Here is a 16295-nt window from a genome sequence, read left to right on the forward strand (position 1 = left end):
CATACTTGTTTTTTTTGTCTTATTTTTATTTTAAAACTTTGATCGTTTTTTCCCTCAAAACTTGGTTTTTCTATCTCCTTCCATAAATCTACCCGCGCTTCGTCATTTTTGAACTGTTCTGTGCATCGCACCTAACCTACTCCTTTTTCATCTTTTTTCAAACTTCAAATAAGGCTCTTGATCGGGCGAATAGGAGCGTTAGAGTCTGTCCTGAGACCATCTCTCAAATAAAATTTTCGGCGGACCTTATGGAGCGAAAATCCTGGGTTTTGGTTCGGTAGCGATGATGAAATGATTAGAATAATCAAAACCTGTACTTTTTGTCTGAGATCACACTCAGAAACCCGATTTAAAAAAAATTCAGATAAAAGTTTCCAATGCATGTTTTTAAATTTAGGTTAGGACACATCGGAGAAAAGAAGATATCAATATGGAATAAAATAAGTTTAAAAAATGGAGTGGACTTGATAATGTTAGTCAACACAGCACTATTACCTTCTAATCTAAATGGAAATGAAAAATAATAACTTTGTGATTCCATCTTCAGGTGTTCTTGAACGTCGAAATCGGAGTCTTTTCGTATTAAATTTTTCAGTGGAATCGCAAAGTTACTATTTTTCATTTCCAATAAGAATTAATTCCATTAAGTTTTGCTGGAAACCATCAATTTTATTCTAATCTAAATATTTAACGCTCCCTACTTTTCCCGAGCTCATTCGGGGAATTGGGCTGGGAACCACTTGAAGTACGGAGAGAACAAGCGAGACAGACTTTTCGACAAGTTGAGAAAAAACGAGTTCAACGTTGACACTAAAGGAATTATTAAGAATCGACACTACTTGGATAGATTAGACTATGAAGATAAGAAAAGGGAGATAGATTTCAGAACAGATAGATATAAACACTAGTTCTTTCCCCGGACAATCAGGAATCATAATAGTAATAGACAAAAGTCATTGTAGAAATATTCGAAGACATTCGGTTTATAAGTCAAGACAAGATTAAACGTTGCGTAGACAAGTTACACACGTAGAGTATATTCGTGGTTGCATGAGTGTATTAGTTGATGGTGTATGCATTTGTATGCGTGTGAGTTGTAAAGGTTTTTGCATGAATATTGACGACTTTGTGGTTGTAGATTGGCATGAATTTGTGGATTTTGCGTAATTATCTATAATGAGTGGCGATCTAGCACCCCCTGCCACACGCCCTTGCGGAGGCTTGCGGGGTACTACCTAGATGTAGATCCCTTAACTTTCCTTTACACGCCTACACCGCTTAATTCCTTTCACATTATATATCGAGATAATTGGTAATGTTGAACGATAATAATGAAAATCTGCTATTAATACCCAACAACTAATGATTCTTCTCAATATATACTATCTCGATACATATACTATCAAAAAATAAACAATTGCATCTTAGGATGTAGTAAAAATTTATCCAATCACGTAAATTTATCCAATAATGTAACTAGAATTTGACAAGTAAGAAGGCGAAATTAGAGTCAGAAAAGCTAAAAATAGATATTGAAGTAGGTGGGTTATCTATAAAATTACATTTGCAAATTAACAAGTTTTAGATAGCCAGCCTAATAAATTTCTCATCCTCCGGTTTGCGCGGCGAATCAATTCATTTCGCGGCGTAATAATTACAGTGACGCTGCTGCGATCCAAGTCGAGACCTCCCTCAGGACTTCCCGGGCACTAGAAGCAAAATACCGGCGAGTTTTGGTTTTCCAGGCCGACTATACCGACCAGGCCGACCGTAGAAAGGATATGGGCGGAGAGGGTTCTGGCCCGGAATTCCGAGCCTTCCATCCGTTCCTCTTTGAATCAGCCACGCAAATAGGCCACCCATTAGAGGAGGGTTCTGGCCACTGTCAGCTGCTAAAGCTTGTCTTGTCCCTCCAAAGCACGTGATCCCTGTCTAAAACTCCGATTGATCTTCACACATCACTTCCTTTCTCAGGGGTTGATAATAACTTCATTTCTTCATACATTAAATAAAAAAATATTCCCGCGGGATAATGAATTCCGTGCCCACATGTTAGGAGTTCCAGTAAAACACGATGGCTTCAATGATTCAAAAGATGCTGCAATATTTAAATCCAAACATTCTAATTTACTCACAAATGCATTCATAGATGGGTACTTCCCCCCCCCCAGTTGTCCCCTATGGAGACACCCGGAGTCACAAAAGCCCGATTAGACTAATGTATTTAATTTATGCTGAAATAATTTTTCCACTTCTGATGTCACATATGATTTATTTTCTTGGCAGGCAACGCTTCATTGACACTGCCGATAAAGAAACGTTAACCGAGTGACCGATGCCTATGGTAGTAACGAGGGAACTAAGGTGGTGGTACTTCAGGGTAAGGGTTAATCCGTTTCTTTCATTGTGTTCGTGATCAAACCCCTATTTAATATACTCCCCTTCAATTCTATTCGACTAATATTCCCTCAGCCCTACCTTACCTGAAATTATTCCTTTTAAAACCTTCAAAAGAATGTGGCACGAAAGAATATTAAATATTTTCAAGGAGGAAATCAGACTCTCAAAAGGAGCAATTATACTGCTGTAGAGTTACAAAACATCTGAATCACGATAAGCAACTAAGATGTGTCCTACAAGCCGCCCGAGAGGCAAGTGGTGAGGGTGTTTGGCCATCAGATTTGATTAAGTAATTGAGGCTTCGCGTCATGGTGTTTGACCAATGCGAGTGCTGGCAGATTACAATAAGGTTTCTCGTTCATTTTTGTCGCTCCTTCGTTACCTTGGTTTGGCCATAAAGGAAAATTTTGTGAGTGAAGAGGTATTGAAATTTACCAGGGCTATATTTAATTTCTTTATTTAGTCCATTTTGTCTGATTCAACATTAGTGGTGTGGTGTTCTGAGAAGCACTTTCATTTTAAAAACAAACACGAATGTAATATATCCTTCTTAAAGTGTTGCAATTAGCTGTACAATGATTAATTCTTTAAATATCCAAATTCTAGTTCATCCAGTAACTCTGTCACATTTAATTCGATAATATTTCAAAAATTAGTCTCCGAAGAATAGCACAGGATTTCTCCAAAAAATTAAGCAGAATTTATCGGGGGGAAAACTTTATTGCAGATCAAAGTACGTATTGCTAAAATTCTTCAAAACAGCACCCTTGTGCATCGACACACGAATGCCAGTGCACCTGCCACACTTCTGGTACGCTTCCTGGAAGGCGTCGGGGGGAATATCGTTCAGGCACGTCGTCACGGCCTCTTTGACATGATCCAGTGGTCGAAAATGGTACTCAAAGGGGTCTTACTTGGAAATAACTCAAAGGCCTATGTATCGTCCACAGTAAGCACCTATTCTTAAAAATTCGGGCCACGTTCACCGTGGTCCAAGGCAAGGTCTAAGGCAAGATTGTCACACAAGCAGTCTTCCGAGAGCACCCTGGGGACCATCTTGGCACACCTTTCTCTTGGCTAAATCTTCTGTAAGAATCCAACACCTTGAGGTTTTCTGAATATTGCACTCTTTTTCTAATATCTACTGTGTTGTTGATGGATGTCCAGGGAATTCCTCATCGTCAACTTCCTGGTTACCCTCCCAGAACATCCTGTGCAAGTAGAAAACCATCACTTGGAACATTTATTCATATCCATGAGGATCCTTAGCCATGGTCATGTCTTTGAACCCAATTTTCAAAGCCTATTGCACAGTTTTATCTCATATCATTGCACCATGGAAAGAGGCATCGTGAATTTGTGACGCGACCCTCGAACAGGGGTTCAGTCTAGCGGCCATCCTCAGGCCGTAACGGCCTGCAGGCAACTGACGCGGGTCGCGTTGCTTTCCCAAGACCTCCCATTACCTTTCCCATCACAAACCGTCCCACTCCAGTCGTCCGCCGTCCGGGAAAAATCGTTTTACTTATTTTTTGGGACAGCACCTGTAAATCAAAGAAATAGAAAATTAACTTCTTGTTTGCTTAATGAAATATCGGGAGTTTATAATTGATTTTAAAGCTGAATCAATCGATACATGAAAACAAAAAGATTGAAAAGGTATTTAAAGGAGATATTATAAAATCTCTTTGATTTTTCGGGCATCAGATTCACTTGAGAATCCCCAGGGAAAGGACTTGCCCTCTTCGGTTCTTAAATTTAGTACGCCGTTGGGCTTATTATTAGGTGTGTTCTGCCCTCACCTTTCCACAAAACCTTATGGTTGGTATCTGTGGACTGCAATAACAATTTTAGTTTCCGTAAAAACCAGCAATGCTGTCTCCTATGCTGCCTTGAATGTTTATTTGTTAATCAATGAACCTCGGTAATGATGAATTGACTTTGTTGTGTTCACTGAAACCATTATCATATGCAATTTGTATCGCGTACAAGTTAATCCAGGAAAACAGTGTTCTCGATTCTCTGACCTTAATTGAATATTTCTCAATACAAATCACATCAGCATGCGGACGTAAAATGTTAGTGCCTCCCCCATTTTCTCCATTCATCTCTCATTCGCATTATTGGCCAAAGAGCTGCTCTGGAATTATAACTCTGTAGAGAAGGGAATGAGGGGAAGGGGGAAGAGAACATTGGCTCACTCGTACCGATATAAACTCCTCCTCCTCTCTATATTCACGAAAAATTTTCTTTAAAAGATCAATGGGATTAGTTTACAACTAGCTGGAGTTGACCTAGAAGTAGTTGAAAGGTGTTACTGTGTACATAACCAACGACCTAACTTGGGGCACCCACATACGTATAATCTGCGGGCAAGCAAATGAAAAATTGGGATTTATAGGACGCATTGTTGACAGGAGTGACTTTAAGGTCAAGAAACGTTGTTTCCATGCTCTTGTAAGGCCTCATTCAGAATATTCATGCAGTGTATGGAATCCGACTGAAAAAGGCCTCGTTCGGGGAATTGAGAAGGTTCTACGCCGGGCAGCCCGTTTTGTAAAAAATTCTTACGATAAAACGCAAAGCGTCACCGAAATGCTCATGGAGTTAGGGTGGGAATCAGAAGAAAGACAACTGCCGACCCCGGTGGCGGCGGGGTAACGTCCTCGTCTGCCATTCCAAGGGTTGCGGGTTCGATTCCCGCCTGGGTGAGTTTTCCTCCACCTAGGGCTTGGGTGTTTGTAAATGTGATCATTGTTATCGTTGTTAATAGTTCGATGTAAAGGCCAGAATGCGCTGTTTTCGGACTTATACTGAATAAATAAATAAATAAATAAAACTCAATGCTCAAATGGTTGGTACACTTACTTAATAAATTCAAATCCGCATGTTTCAGCGCCGATGGCTCGCAAAATTATTCGCACTCCAAGATACATTGTTCGCTTGATTAATGTATATAAACTTTGGGAAATATATGCCAGAACTAGCAGACTGAAGGACTCCTTCCCACGGACAATATGGGATAGCAACTATTGGGTTAGAGATGTAAGAAATCCCACATGCCACCTACAGCGTCGACAGAATACAGGTCTAATTAGTTTTGTTCAATTGCATGCACTTTCACTAATCTCGTATATTTCGTTGTCAAACCCCTTCCCGCATGGGACATCTTAATAATTGCAGTTCTCGGTACAATGTTGCCTGCCTATCTTTGTTGTTTTCCAGCATCTTCCATCTCTTGTCTATCTCTACGGGAAAGCGGGCGGCGTCCGCTGCCTACAGCAGCGGGTGGCATTCCGAACCTATGTCTTTGAGGGCGGAGACCATGCGTTGCATGTCCATGGCATGGGAACTTTCCCCTTCTAACTCCACAGCTCAGCATAGCAGTCTTGTTATGGTGGGGGCAATTCTTACAAATTGTTTTGGTACACTTGATTCACTCTTTTCGAATGACAAATAACTAATTTATGAGGTGAATTAACTCTTATTTTGAATCGAGTATGTGTAAAAGTTTGACCGCTATGCCATTGATTTTTACTAAATATTTTCCCTTTTCCCTTCCTCTCCCATATCCTCTATTATCGCTCACCCTTCCCACCTGGTGCTTGCACCCCCTGCCAAACACCTTTTTGGTGGGTCGTGGAATATTTATGTCATTTCGATTTGAATATAAGGTTCATCACAAGCGCGGAAATGGCATTTAAAACTTAGAAACGCCAAAAAGGCACTCATTTGTGAATATTTCGTTGGCGCAACCATCTTATTCAATGAATGGAATAAACTGAGGATACGGATGATGGACGGAGGGCAGGAGCAGGATAGGAGAATAAATCTTCGGGACAAATTCTTTCTTCATAAATACTACCAATCAAAGCATAAAACTCTGTCTCCAACGTTTTCCTGAATCCTTTAGTAGTAGTAAAAAAAGAAAGTAAATGGGAATATTATCCATCCCTTATACCTATAACCTTATCTATCAATCAAGCATGCCTGGTGATAAACTATCCCTATCTATGCCATATTCTCTTTCAGTCCTAATATCTCTACCACATATCTAGATCCTTGATGTAATCTCTCTGTCTCTCTCCTCAATCTCTCCTGGCACAATTGGTAATTTTCCGGTCGTTTCTTTCATAGCGTGCACGGATATCCCCAGCCTAATTCCTGATAGATATTTCACCTTTCTTTGTGCACATACGTGTATGTATGTACTTACGCTCAAATAGACGCGTGATCTCCATTGCATCCCCTTTCCGGGATTTCTGCAATTTCATCAACTCCAGCCATTATTTCCCTTTCTCTCTTTCCCCCCTTCTCTCCAATCGCCGGGCGAGGGAGGGAGGTAGAGAGAAAGAGGGGTACAGCACAGAAACCTCTTCACTCTCACCCGGCTAGACCTTTTGGGAGAATATAAGAAGCCGGCGATGTCTGGGCGTCGGAGTGTGGGGCGTCGCCCTTCTCTCAAACGGTCTCTGCTATGGGGTGTTGGGGGGGGGGGAGGGGCGAAGGGACGAACGTCGGAATGGGGGAAGTTAGAGCCCTTTCGGGGGGGCCAAGGAACATTTTTTTAATTTAAAAATGAAACAGGGAGGGAGGAGGGTGTGCGATATTAACGACGCTTTTTGTTTCATGTCGATGCTCAGAGCCTCCGCCATTATTCTCGGGAGGGAATTAACACTTGTGGCGCTGCGATGGTCTCCGTCAAGTCCTGGAGCTGTAATTGAGCGATTCGTTTTGATGAGCCGACGACGGGCGATTGACGAGCAATTCATCTACATATTCGACATCTACACAATGCTCCGCAAACAGTCGCAAGGACGTGTGGCAGGGGGTTGTAGGTCACCAGCTCTATTCTACATATATTCTCTCTATTTCCTCATGCACATGGCCCCCCACGATTCACCCAAAACCGCATAGAAAGGGGGTGACCGAACACCATCCATGCAGCATTCCTACACATATTACGAGTATTACATGGTTAGCAGCTATCCATATGCCTTCACAAAGCGGACAAGAAAATGCATCAAAAGAGGGCAGGCACACATGCAATTCAGATAGTTATTACCATGTAGTATTTTCCGCATTCCGGACAGACAATTCATAAATATAATAAACTTTATGCATATAAATTCTCCGACATCCCACATGGCACAAGGGCGCACAGCGGAGGGAGTTAGGATGCCAGACTTTGAGAGTGTTTTGTGGGAATTTGATCTTGTATACCCCAACTGTAGACAGCGCGTACCTATTACTTTCTTAGATGCTCCCCCTTTCATTGTTGACGTGGTTAGTGCGCGGGAAAAAACAAATAGTTGCATCTATCAGTTCTACGGTATACCTCTTTCATTTTGTAACATTTGTCGACCCTGCCAATGTAACTAGGGGGCCTAATTATATCTCCAATGTCGGATGCAAAACCACACGCTTCATTTATCTTTCTGATAAGTTTAATCTAATAAAATAGTTTCTGGCGTCATTCGGTGGAAAATCTTCTTATTGAAAATGAAAAAAAACTGCTTGGCAATGTTATATCATAACGAAACCCGGGCCGTAAATAAAAAAATATTTTATGTGAAAAAACCAAGTTTTTTATTTTCAATTTCAAGTTTAATCTAGCCCTGAGTCTTCGGCTATCTAAAGGTTCCCATCCCAGATTCTTTATTAAGTGTGCGACGATTTGTGTCCTTTGGTACGAATTTTTCACAATCATCGCGGTTGATTGAATGACGTTCCGATGACAAGGCTGGACGATCGCGCCAATAGAGATGATCGTCCGTGGCTACCGCGCCATAGTTTCCCCCAAAGTTCTTGGCTTCAACAGTTTTGTGCTACTCTCATCTCGGGTAACATCATCCATAGCATCCGATCCAGTTTGTTTTCACCTTTTTCTACTAATATTACACCAACAAAATTTTTTCCTCCGCCGCCTTATTTATTTTTATTACTGTACACATTTGTAATTGGTTGTGTTCTAAAATTCAAGTAATGTTAAATATTAATTCTTAGTGTATTGCTTATTATGTAAAAGGATTGAAAAATTATTAGGTGTTTTATGATGACAGAATTACGAGTACCAAGTAGTCGTCCGTTGATCTCATTCTTCAACGTGCCATTGAGTTCCCGTATCTATTACGTTCACTTTCCTCGAATTCGAAGGTGGCGGGAAGGGAGAAGAAAGAGCGCAAGAAACGGCATTGGAGAAGAGGGAATGGATATTTTTGGGAGAAATTCAAAGGATCATGGGAAAGGGTGGATGTTAGGCATTTTGAGTGACAAGGGTATTTTAAAAAAATTGAGAAAGGGGAGAATGTGGGTAAGCGAAGTGGGAGGATGAAAAAAAACAGGGTTGAAGGAGATTGAATGTCAATCATAGGTTATCTGCCTTTACAACCACGTGATACTTCATTTCGAAACAGTTTCTAAAGAATTAAGTGGTACTAAAAATGTGCTACATAGGATAAGGTACACATTGAATATCGTACCACCTGTAGCATCACAATACGAGGAAATGGACGGATGCATCCCAGGACGGTCCCTGACGACGATTGTGTTCTACGCGTCATGTGACCTTCCTCTTCTTTCCCCTACGTCCCCTTCTATCTTGATCCGTACAACCTCTCTTACTTTTATGCTGCCCCAACAGCTCTTTCGCCCATACTCCATCCCGATTGCCTTTAACAGTCTCCCTTCGACAAGATTTGCGTAAAAACTACCGGGAAGTGTTTTTGATAAATAGATTTTTTTCAGATATTGCTACAATGCTTCAAAATTATTTAAAATACATCCCTTGAGCGTCAACACCCTTTTTCCCTTGGCTTTTCCACAACTGGAAGGCTCCCTGGTAGGTGAAACGTGCTTAAGGGTACGCGAAGTTGGGGAATCATTGCGATGCCGTTGCAGAAGGTCTTCGCTAGCAGATACTCGATCTGCTAATCTTGGTCGTCCGACTAAAGACCTTGGGACGATTTTAGCGCAGATCTTTTCCATTGCCAAGTGATTATGGCATTACCATCACTGTCACTGTCTTATCAATGTCAATACGATCTGAAATCATGCGCATAGTTAACTGAGCATCTCACAAACATGTCAGGAAAAATTGTTACCGATGCTTTTTACAAACCCTGTATCCAGGTTATCAGCATCCTTATTTAATTTTCATCATTATTACCTCCGCCCACATTTTCTGCTTCTTCGGGATATACCCACCTGTTTCTTCTCTTCGCATAACCGTATTTTATCTCTCGTCCCTCTCGGTGGGGGGAACTGCCCGTTACCTGCAACGTTGGGTCGGATTCCCTCATTTTCACAGTCTCCTCGGGGGGAGAGCGTTTTGTGTTGCATGTTAATGTGGTGGTGGAGTTTCGCATCCTTGCTTGTTGTGTCCTGGCTTGCGTGTTGTTGGATGACTTTCGCGCTGAATCCTGGGGTGCAGTTGCTTGTTGGTTTAAGGTAAATGTGTTTGCATGAAGGGATTTTTGCATGAGTGTGTGCGCTGCTGCGGGTGTAGTTTTCCATGTTGTTGTTTCTGCATGTAGTAATGCTATCTTTTACGGGTGGTACCTAACACTCCCCGCCACACGCCCTTGCGGCGGCTGGCGGGGTATTATGCTGATGTAAAAACTTCGCAGTTAGTCTGCCTTTTTGTCCACATTAATTATTCCTTACTGTGCGTACCCTTATCTGAAAAAGGTGGTCATAAATAATTTATATTAATTGTACTAGATTTGCTCAATGAGGAATGCTCATATATTTTTAGATTTAGAGATTTATAAATGGACTCATCTTCCATACTTTGATTTTACTTCTCAAAATGGTCCCTCATTGAATGCAATGCAATGGGTGATTGAATGCAAGGCGAGGTCCCACCTATTTATTCATTATTCGAAGCCATGCAGGGGAAAATTTTTTGATAAATTTGATCGTACTTCACAATCACCTCACCTCCTTCATCGCTGTTTCTGGTGATGAAAATCTCTCACCACAAAGCTGTTTCTCAACTGGGGGGGGGCAGGAAATGGTCACAGGGGGCTATGTTCACACAATAGGGATGAACACACTTTAAACTGCTGTTTGAGAAATATCCTGAAAGAGCAGTTGCGACGAAAGACCGTCCATTGGTATGGTGTATTATCCAGCCTGTTGCTTTTAAAAGCGGTGTTTTGCAATTGACATGGTCTTGGAGAATTTTTGCAGAGACAATACTGATTCCTTAAAAACGCCAAAAAATCGTTTTCTCTCCGAGGCGCAACCTTTCTGATGTTAGTGTCAAACGAAGGCTCAGGTGGAGACGCCGGTGGAGAAAGGGTCATCCGTGGTCTCACTAAACAAATAAGACGACCTCTCTGAGGCATTGCCTCAAATGAACGACCCATATTGTTTTGCTCTCCTGACCCACGATCCAAACCCTTTATACCGGAAGGAAATAATCTCCTTTCTAATCAGATTTGGGTCCAAAGAAAGCCTCTTACCCACAGACATATCTCTTCTTTCGTCGTATTAACTTCCTTCCTCTCTGATATACGTAAAACATTCAAACCACTTCCTCCACTATATCGCTTTCATCCCAATTCCGAAAACAGCAATATTCCCATGGCGAAAATACAAGGGCTGTCCCAATAGTAGTAGGACTGAGTCGATGAAAAAAAATTTATTGTCAGAATGGATAGATTCACTCAAAAGTCTTCGAAGTAGCATCATTATGCGTGCACAAACCACTGCAAGTGGATTTTCCAAACCTCCTACGCCCTCTGGAAGAGGGCGCCCGGGATGCTGCTAAGCTCCCTCGTCATAGCCTGTTTTAACGCTTCCACCGAGCCGTGGTTACGTCCTTTCAGCACGGATTTAAGGCGGGGGTAGAGGAAGAAGTCTGGGATGGCAACGTTAGTATTTTATTATAATTTGGATCCTCGCTCACATGGTAGAGATGCTCTTTGCAGTGCGAGTTTCCTTTTATTCGTCCCAGAGCACTCGCGGCACCATTTTCCCACACACCTTTCTCATGTTCTCGGTCACTAGTCGATGAACATCACTTTAAGGAATGCCAAATTCATCAGAAACCATGTGAACACCTAATTTGCGATCCATTTCAAACAAAATCTTCACTCTCGCAATATATTCTTCTTTTTTATGAGGTCGTAGGGCGTCCTTAACGTTCGGGGCCTTCAATATCTTCTCTATCCTCCCGAAACAACTTGTGACACTCAAAAACATCCGATCCCCCCATGGCGTTATCACCATAAGCTGCCTTGAGCATGTCATGAGTCGCTTTCCCGGTTTTGCCAAGTTTCACACGAAATTTAATGCTGTACCGCTGTCCCAATAACTGGTTCATGACAGAGACTAATGAGTCCACATCCTTAGAGGTTTCGCAAACGGACGGTCCGCACTCCGCAAAGGCTGGGGGCCAACTACCACCGACCTCTAGCCTCTCCTGAGACTTCCCTCCTTAGAAACCAGTCACAGAAACCGTCGCCCGTCCGTCCGCCTATTCGGAAAAGAATAAACCATCCTACTTTTGAGACAGACTTTGCAGATGTTACCTCCTGAAACAAGCGGTTTTTACATCCAGTTGGCTGATTTGTCAATATTGTCGGATTAACCTTCTAAAGAGGAAAACATTGAATTACAAACTCCTAAATTTTTACGAGGTTTAGTGAATTTCTCAACCTCAGAAATAAATTGGATGTATAATTGAGTTCAGTGATAATTTCAGTGCCGTTGATTAATTTATTATGATCGAAAACACCATTTTTATTCCATTTGAGAATGATACATGTCTATCCCGCGAATCCGAGTCCAGTTCCTTGAACGAGCACATCCGCCCAAGACCAAGCTCCCTTCACTAACCCTGCCTCTGGCGCCACGCTTAAGCTTCTTTCCTCCTTAGTACCGATCTGGATACTGGCTTTGAGGCAAGTATCTCGCCTTATTGGCACTAGAAGTACTTCATTATCGCGGTTGTGTGCGTACAATCTATATCTACCCAATACACCACAAGCCGCCGCAAGGGCGTGTGGCGGGGGGTGTTAGGTCACCAACCATGCATACACCATCCCAATCATGTCATCTCTTCACAAATTTTAGATTGATCATGCATTCGAAAAATGTTTATCACACGAGAGGAATACCTACCTGCAATACTATTCAGTAACAGGATACGCATATTCAAATCATACTGTAGAAATGTCAAAAAGATGGGTACATTTGATAAAAAAGTAACATGCAGGATATTGATATATTTATACACTACCAATTCTAATTATATCTTACGCAATTGCTATGATATCTATTTTGATCCCTATTGGTACGAGGAAAAAATGACATTTTTAATCTGTTCATTCTACAATACATGTAAATCTTCCCGATTGTACGTTCTACGAAATCTAAATCTAAATCTACAGGGTACCCTGCAAGCCACCGCAAGGGCGGGTGGCGAAGGGTGTTAGGTCACCACCCGTAAAATGGAATAAAATCGCATACAAAACCTACAAATTCATACCAATCTACACCCACAAAGTCGTATATATTCATGAAAAAACCTTTATAACTCACTCACATGACAATATACGTACACATACGAATATACCTTATGCCTACCTCTCTACTTATGCAGCGTTTAATCTTGTCCTGTCTAGTAAATGAAAGTTTTAATATTTCAATGGTGACTTTGGTTACCTACTTTTATGATTCCAGATTGTCCGGGGAAAGAATGAGTATTTGTATCTATCTGTACTGGAGTCAATCTCCCTTATCTTGTTATCTTTATGGATTGATCTCCTTAAATAGTGTGGGGCCGTAATAATTCCTTCAGAGTTATCGTTAAACTCGTTTGTTCTAAACCTTTCTAAAATCCTCTGTTTCGCTTATCCTCTTTGCATCTCCAGTGGCTGCCCGCCTAATACCCCCTAAAAGCCCTGTCACACTCGTCTTCTCATCGTAAACATTTTTGAAGAATCTGGCGGATTTTTTCTGGACCTTATCTAATTCTTTTTGCCAAATTTTTCTCCAATGGTCCAAATACATGCGGTTTATTCCAAATGAAGCCTGATTGGAGCAAAATAACACCTCTATTTAACTTTCTCATTACATTACCCCACCACCCGTGTTTGATGAAGCCGAGTTTCTTTAAAGCGGATCTGCATATGTCCTGAAATGCGTGATCACGAGGAGGTGTGGCGGCGGGAGGGGAGTTTATCGGGGTTGAAAATGGAACGGGCCGACTTCAAATTACGGGCCGAGAATAGAGAAGAGAGGGCCCTGGAGAAGAATGCGTTATCCACGCATGCGTATATCCCCCCGCGGCGATGTGAGGCATGCCGGGTGAGGCTGAGGAGGCCATGTGGAGGAGGAGGGCTTGTTTGAGGGGGCGGAGGCCTCTGTCCCACCCCCGCCCCGCGTCGATGGAGGGAGTGCGGTGGGAGGGAACCGGAAGACAGTCCGGGGGGGCCATGTGTCCCTCGAACCACTCGAGACCAGAACGAGGGGGGTGGAGAGGGGTGCTTGACTGTTCGGTAGGCAAGAAAAAGTATGGGAGAACGGGTTTGGGGGGAGGAGGAATTAGTGCCCCAGCCAACCCTTCCCTCCCCCAACGAATTTTCGTCCTTATTACCACCCCTCCCGCCAATATGAGATGTTCCTAGATTTAAAAACCAAGGAAAAGTGTAAGTTTGAAGTATGCAAGTGAAGTGTGTCAAGTAATTACCGAACACGAAGGCTTCAGGGCATATGTATCTAAGATGGGGAAAAAAGAAAAGTGGGAATACGGACTACCGAATATATTCAAACATAGAATTACTACTTTCATTAAATATGAAGTATGTACACTGTGGTATGAGATGGGGTTTGGGGCAAAATCACACGCAACTACATCTACGTAATACCCCGCAAACCACCGTGGGGGCGTACGTACGATATTCAAAGCATGCTGTAGAACTGTTAAAAAGATGGGTCTATTAAATAAAAAGAGTAATATGCAAGATATCGACAAATATATACGTTACCAATTCTAATTATGTCCTGCATATATATATATATATACATATATATATATATAACTATATATATATAGTTTTTTTAAACAGTTATGTATCATATATATATATATATATATATATATATATATATATATATATATATATATATATATGATACATAACTGTTTAAAAAAACTATATATATATAACTATATATATATATATAGTTTTTTTAAACAGTTATGTATCATATATATATATATATATATATATATATATATATATATATATATATAGTACAATACACAGTAACACATAATATAGAAACACAAAAAAAGAGAACACTCACACGTATTTTCTTGATATTTCGACGGAAACAATCCGTCTTCCTCTGAAGATGTAGAAGACAGTCATTACTTCTACATCTTCAGAGGAAGACGGATTGTTTCCGTCGAAATATCAAGAAAATACGTGTGAGTGTTCTCTTTTTTTGTGTTTCTATATTATGTGTTACTGTGTATTGTACTATTCGGCACTTCCGTGTTACGTCTATGAAAGCATATACTATATATATATATATATATATATATATATGATACATAACTGTTTTAAAAAACTATATATATATACATGTATATATATACATATATATATATATGATAAATGAATATGTTGATAGGGGGTTAACCAACCAATTCCGACCCATTTCTTTCACATCGATCACTCGCAAAATATTAGAACAAATAATTGTCAGTAACATTATGCCATTTATTGATGTAGGATGATACTAAGCCATAACCAGCACCAATTTAGGAAGAGCAGATCTTGCGAAACACATTTGGGTCTTTTCCTTCACGACATACTTAGATCAGGAGAAAACAAAGCACACGTTGGTGCAGTATTTCTTTTCATTCCCGATATGCTTAGATCGGGAGAAAAAAACCCAAGTTGATGCAATATTTCTGTACTTCAAGAAAGCCTTCGATAAATTTCCGCACAATAAATTGCTTCTTACTTAATTGTTACGAACTCAAGCCATGGTATCATTGGGAAAAAAAATAAATTGGATTAGAGGCTTCTTGTCAAATCGGAAATAAATAGTCATCGATGGGCTGTGCTCAACGGATATAGATGTAACTTCGGGCGTCCCCCAGGGAAGTGTAATAGGGCCTCTTCTGTTCTTAATATACATTAATGACTTAAGCACACACGTTGGTAGCAATCTGAGGTTATTTGCTGACGACACGGTGGTATACAGGGAAATAAGGAGCCAACTAGATCGCGAGCTACTCTCTAGAGACTTAGACAATATATCGGGATGGTGCAAGGAATGAGGATGTGTGCTTATTGTCGGCAAATGCGTAGTTTTGAAATTTTGGAACAAAGGATGTGGGGAAACATGATATAAATTATGAGATAGTGTTCAGCGTTAACTACGGCAGATCAATTTAAATACTTGTAATTTTAAATTTGAAAAATATGAGCCGCGTAAAATAATTTAAAAAAAATTCATTAATCAAATTGTGTATTCCAAAAACTCCAAATGTTTCATTCGATTAAACTTTGATTTACGTGAAATATTTATTTAGTTCTCACCGTTATAATTTTTAAAAATTGACCGGATGTTAATGACAAATTCACCTTTGATTGGTACGATGCTTTTAAGTAATTTGTTTTCATAATTGTAGCCAGGGTACATTAAAAGGTTTTGAAAAGTCTGCTTGCTAACATACACAGACAACCGATTGCTAAATATAAAACAATCAAGGACATGAACAAATAAAACCACCGCTTATACTCTCTGCTCCCTTACTCAGCTTTATAATTCTCGTTAAAATTAATAACCCTAGCAAAAATACCATTTTTAAATTGTTTATAAATTTCAGAGGAACTTCTTACTCATAAAAAGGACCACGGTAGTAA

This window comes from Hetaerina americana, unplaced genomic scaffold, assembly GCF_022747635.1.
Source record: "Hetaerina americana unplaced genomic scaffold, ioHetAmer1.1.p SCAF_9, whole genome shotgun sequence".
NCBI classification, from domain to species: Eukaryota; Metazoa; Arthropoda; class Insecta; order Odonata; family Calopterygidae; genus Hetaerina; species Hetaerina americana.